Here is a 5987-nt window from a genome sequence, read left to right as displayed (position 1 = left end):
TTCCTGCCTTGGGATCCTGCCATGACTTCTTGACTACAAGCTGTAAGATGAAATAAATCCTTTCTTCCCCAAATTGCTTTTAGCAATGGTGTTTTATTACAGTAGACACAATAACTAAAATGATAATATAATCTTGTAAGAAAATATCATGGGCCTTAAGAGTTTCATGAGCAGCTACACAGTGGCATGCCTTTTACTTAAAGGGTGTTTCGGTAAATTTCTAAAAATTTTCAATTTTGCAGATAAGAAATGAAAATGGCCATATTCACTGAAGCTTTAAGTACTTCAATTTTAACATTCTCATTTGACATATTTTTCCTATCTCATTTGACATCTTTTGTATAAATTTTTCTCTGTTGGCAACCTTCACAAAAATATTAATTATGCGGGAATTCTCGACTTTCTGCTTTGAGAAGTTTCATTATGGAGAGCTCTTGTCCTTTCCTTTGCCACCATAACTATTCCTGTCTTTCTATCATGCCTAAAGAAGCAGAATAGCAATGAAAGAAACTGAGAAAAAGAGCAAAGAAAGAATAAATACCCTTATACTCTTTCTGAGACAATAAGTAAGATAGTCGCCTATAGCCAACTTAGTATATTTCTACATAGTGTATGTTTAGTTGTCAAGTTATCAGAAGTATGTAATGAATGAAACAAGGGTTAGAAGATATTCTATTAATGAATTCTATCATATGCTATAAGTACTGATTAACTTGAGGCCAAAAAATAGAAAATCTTACCTCCATAAGAGACAATATTATTTTTATTGCTAAAAAATATGTAAGGAAGATGGGATATGTTAGAACAAATACAATTAAAGTATAAGAAATTAGTAAAAAGAGAAGTCAATCTATGGTTGATATATGTATGCTTTCATGGAATGAATCAAAATCAAAGTAAGGATGTTTGAATGCCCAGTTCTGCTGTATATTTGAACAGTGAACTGACCAAAGAAAGGCAGTAGAGACTTGGAATTTACCCAGGAGATCTTTACAATAGGGTGAGTAAAACAATTTCGGTTTGTCTTAGTCCTCCGGGCAAACAATCTCCTCTGGACTCCCGATATTTGATAAATGTCAGCCAATCATAGAATTGCCTAGCTGGAATTTCCCAACCTTGCTGAAACCCCAAATAAAAAACCCTCCTGAGCTTAGGGCTTTACAGTCAAGAACTGCTGGGTCATTGATGGTGTGGGCCCTAGCTCAAGCTTGTAATACTGCATTTGCATCAAATTGGCTCCTTGGTGGTCTTTGGGGTCCACAAGACTTGTGCATAACACTAAGGACATTTATTAGAGAAAACCAACTTAATCCAGAGAATTAAAACAAACAAGCAAACAAACAAATTGTTCGTATTTTGGCAGCCTGCTTCTGGGTTGCCTAGCAACCTATGATGTCATCATGTGTCACTTGCCAGGTAGCAACACCTGACAAGCGTGGTTCAGTTGCTTCATAAAAGAATCAACTCTTGTGGAGCTCCTGTCCTCTCCAGGTCATATTAACTCCCCTTTCTTCAAATATATGTGGGCACAGGGGTCTTTTATGAGACTGTTTCTCCAACCAAGGACCATGTATGGATATAACCTAGAACCCCTGCTCAGATGTAGCCCATGGTAGCCTAGTAACAGAGTAGGTTTCCCTAGTAAGGGGAACAGGGACTATTTTTGACATGAACTCAATGGCTGGCTCTTTGAACTCCCCTCCCCCGAGGGAGGAACAGCTATGCTAGGCCACATAGGAGGACTTTGCAGCCAGTCCTGAAGAAACCTGATAAACCAGGGTCAGATGGAAGGGGAGGAGGTCCTCCCCTATCAGTGAACTTGGAAAAGGGCAGGGAGGAGATGAGGGCGGGAAGGTGGGATTGGGAGGGAATGAGGGAGCAGGCTACAGCTGGGATACAAAGTTAATAAACTGTAACTAATATTAAAAAAAAGAATCAACTCGTCACTTTGTCTCTCTCTTGCCCTCTTGCCCTCTTGCCCTCTTACTCTCTTGCTCTCCTGCTCTCTCCCCTTTCTCTGTCAGGGTGCTCCCTCCATTTCCCCATCAGGTTTCACGCTTTCCTGTGCTCTCTCTCTCTCTTCATCTCTATTCAATAAACCTCTTTCTTATAAAATCTGTTGCGCATCATCGTTTCATTGGTCCTAACATTGGTGTGTGGGGCCAGGAAGTGCTCTCCTGGTAGCACCTGGTCAAGTCACACCAGGAACCCTTACTCAGACCATGAAGCCTGCAACAGATTTTTCTTCTGTTACACCTATCCCCATTCAATCACATATACCTTAAAACCTACACTTTCTCTCAACTGCCCTGACCTTATGCACACTGATCCTTCTACTGTGGCCACTCAGACTCGGTGTCCTGCCATGTGCTCTGAGCACCCTAAACAAGGCAGACACTCACACTGCTCCAAGATCGGCTTGGGGAAACTAAAATGCTCACGCCAGATGTGTACACAGACACGGACTGCTTCTAAACTATTGCTGTTAGGTAAGCTATTGCTGGGGACCCTGCGCACACACAGATGGCTTTAAATTGCACCACTGCCTCGGGCCGCATGGGCAAGGTTTTAAATCTCCCTCGTAGTGCCTACTGTGAGAGGCTGGCTTGCAGAGGAGGGTTTCCAGTTGCATAGACTTCCAATCAGCCATAGCACATGTGTGCAGAGAGTTTCAAAATGGGCCTGCACAGCCTTCCCACCAGCAAACAACTGGTCTCACTGTGCTGCCACAGTTGCGCACTGCATGTGGTGAGACGCCATGTTGATTTTAATAGGGAAGCCATGCCATGTGCTTGCCCCTCCCTGACTCCTGCAAGACTTCAAGCCTTGCCCTCTAAACACTGGCTCTCAAAAAATTCCAGACCTCTAAGCCCCTACTTCTCTGCTTTTAAAAATCTTTTCTTCCTATCATGTCTCATCAGGATTGGTTGCATTGTCTTCCTTTGTGGCAAGTAAGGCTGCTCTCCCTTCAGCAGGAGGTGATCAAAGAGCCAGCCACTGATTTCATTTCAGAGACAGTCCCTGTTCCCATTGCTAGGGCTACAGCTAGGATACAAAGTGAATAAACTGAAATTAATAAAAAAATAAATAAATTAAAAAATCTTTTCTTCTTGATTTCTGTACACTCTGCTCTTAAATTTTTTTAAAAATGCTGTAAATTCTTATCTAATGATTTATATAATTTGCTCATTGGGTTTACTAAACATTCATAAAACTTCCTTAGTCATAACTGTTTATCTCCTTTTAGGCTAAAAGCAACAAGTCTCACTTTAAATGGGTATGGATTTTTATATAAATTTGAAGTTATATTTTTACAACATGTTTTATATATATGATTCAACCCTGGTTCAAAATAATTTTTATATGATGCTAAAGTTTCAAAGTTATAAAGGTCTATTCAAATTAAGCCAATTTAAAGTGTACGTCAAATTGCCTATGTCTTTATCAATTCCTAAATTAATGAATGCTGTTTCTCCTGCCAAGAGCTGCCTGTGATCCAGATTTACCACTAGGCTTTCCGGCTGATAGATTTGATGCAATAAATTCAAATGTAATTTTAAAATTGCTTTATACTGTTTGTTCTACTATATTGTTGTTTTTAAATCTTATAACTAGGGGATTACTAAATACAAGTTTTTGCCTAGATACCCTTAAACCATATAATTCCAAAAATACTCTAAATTAAGATCGATTACTTTTAGAGACATTTATTTATGTTAAAACTTTGTCATTATGCTATATCTTCATTAGCAAGGTTAAAATATGCTTGGTCTTATTTTCTAAATATGATATCATTATTAATCTATAGTTTAGCCTTAGGCCTTATAAGCTATGGACTATATTTATGACTTTTAAGGCTCCAACTTAACAGGGACAAAAACTAGTCTTAATATTTAATGGTTAACAAATGCAAGTTAATTGTCAGTCATCTTATAGATGATCAAGTCCTTTAACATGCTCAAAAATATATTTATAGTCCTACAGATGCAAACATGGTCTCACTGCCATCTTTAATTTAATGGCTGAGGATGGTTCCTGAGTCACCATATAGGAGTTAGTAAAAATAATAAGAGTCTTCCTGACAGGCTCATTTACAGCAAAACCTATGCTCCAGACCTTGGCTGTTGCTCTAAGGCACAAAACAAGAGGTCTGCAATGCCTGATCCCAACAGGGTATAGCCAAAAGTCAACTCCACCAGGTAACTCTTTCAAATGCAGCCAGGAAGGACACTGGTCAAGCAGCTGCCTCAGCAAGCCATGACTACCTGCTGGCAGACTGTCCTCTGGAAGTCAAAATGCTCCTATGCAGGCTTGTCCTCTGTGCCCAGCCATGGAGGCTCAACCAGCACAAAAGCCACAGACACTTCCAGCCTTCCAGCTGCTTGGCCTGGCAGAGGATGAATAGTTCCTTGATTCAGCGACTTCCACCACCCTCACCCAGCCCAAGGTAACATTGCAGGTCCTTTTTGGCTTCACACTCGTGTCCTAAGGTCATATTGCCAGCTTCTGTCTTGGGAGACTTCAGATGACTTCTCAGTTTTCCTTACATGCAGGAGACCAGGCCTTAAGCCTTAGTTAGAGAGTTGCTATTGTCAGGCCTAGACACAATATGCCTTGTTGCCAGGCTCAAGAAATAGGCCTCAAATGTAACCTTTTACCATCCCTTTAGCTAAAGGACAATAAATATTCAGAGCAGTCTCACCTATGTCTCATGATAAATACAAAGGCCTAAGAAAATGTTAAGTGTCTAAGAAAGTGTTTTAAGGTTGACAAACACAAGTTATGAATGTTTGCGAGTCTAAGAAAGTATTTCAATGTTGACAAATACAAATTATAAAGGTTGCAAGATCTAAGGTGATATAAGGTATCCAAAATAGGTAAAAATGCTTAATATTTCCTCTTCTTGTTATGCTACTGTTATATTGACTGCCCAGAGCTTTGACCTTTATCAAGACGGCTCTGATTTATTACTCTAACTCTAATGCAAAAACATTCCACTATACCACCCATTATCATGGTTCAAAGCTCAAGATTTTAAATCTCCTCTGGTTAATCTTTTAAGTATAGACTTAAAATTGTTTCGCATGTGCTAGACTTATATACAGTCTCTTCTCATGTGCTAGACTTACATACAGTCTTTTCTGGAAAGAGGAAAAAGCCTCTTTTCCATAATGTGTAATCATACTAAAGGCTAAGGTCAAGTGAGCTTTTGACCCTTCTACTTCACAGAAACTTCTGCCTTTTCAGAGATCACGTTAAAAAATGTTTATGCTGTTAACACAAATATGTATGTCTACTGCTTTTTCTACAGTGTATATTTCAGTGCAGATTACAATTGTGATGCTAACATCTCTCAAGTTTTATCTTCTTTGTAAAGCTTAAAAGGGATTCTTGTAAGCTGCAGGAAATACACCTGAATTCTCTTCTCGGGTCCATTGGGCTCCAGATAAGTTTCTCACCTATTTCCTATCTCCGAGGGTGGGGTTCTTCCCCTTTCTCTGGTTTTGGGAATTCCATTTCCTGACTACTTGATTGTTACATTCCTATATCCAACACCAGCTGATTGGTGATTCTTCCCTTCTTGTTGGCATCAATTCCTGGCTACCAATTACTACATTCATACACCTGACACAAGCCAGTTGGTGAATCTTCTCTTCTGGTTGGTGCAAATGCTTCCTACCACTCATCAACCTACATCCAAACCCTTCATCAAGGACCTTCTTCTGCCTTGGGTAAGATTTTCCCTCTACCAGCACAGTTTCTCTCCCTTCCCCTCTTGTTCATCCACGAAATCCTAGATACGTATATTGCATCTGCTATGGACAGCTGTGCCCTTGGTCTCTGGCCAATGCTGATGAGCTGTTGGAACAGATTGTACCACACCACTGAGTCAAGTCTTGCTGTTGGGACACCTTGACATGTCACTTATTCCTACATGCCTGCCCCGACCAGCAGGGCTTCAACGGGGTTCCTAAGGGAGGAGAGTG

The sequence above is a fragment of the Psammomys obesus genome, unplaced genomic scaffold (assembly GCF_907164565.1).
Source record: "Psammomys obesus unplaced genomic scaffold, mPsaObe1.curated_primary_1811, whole genome shotgun sequence".
Lineage (NCBI taxonomy): Eukaryota > Metazoa > Chordata > Mammalia > Rodentia > Muridae > Psammomys > Psammomys obesus.
The sequence above is the reverse complement of the archived record's forward strand: the minus strand, read 5'-3'. Positions refer to the sequence as shown.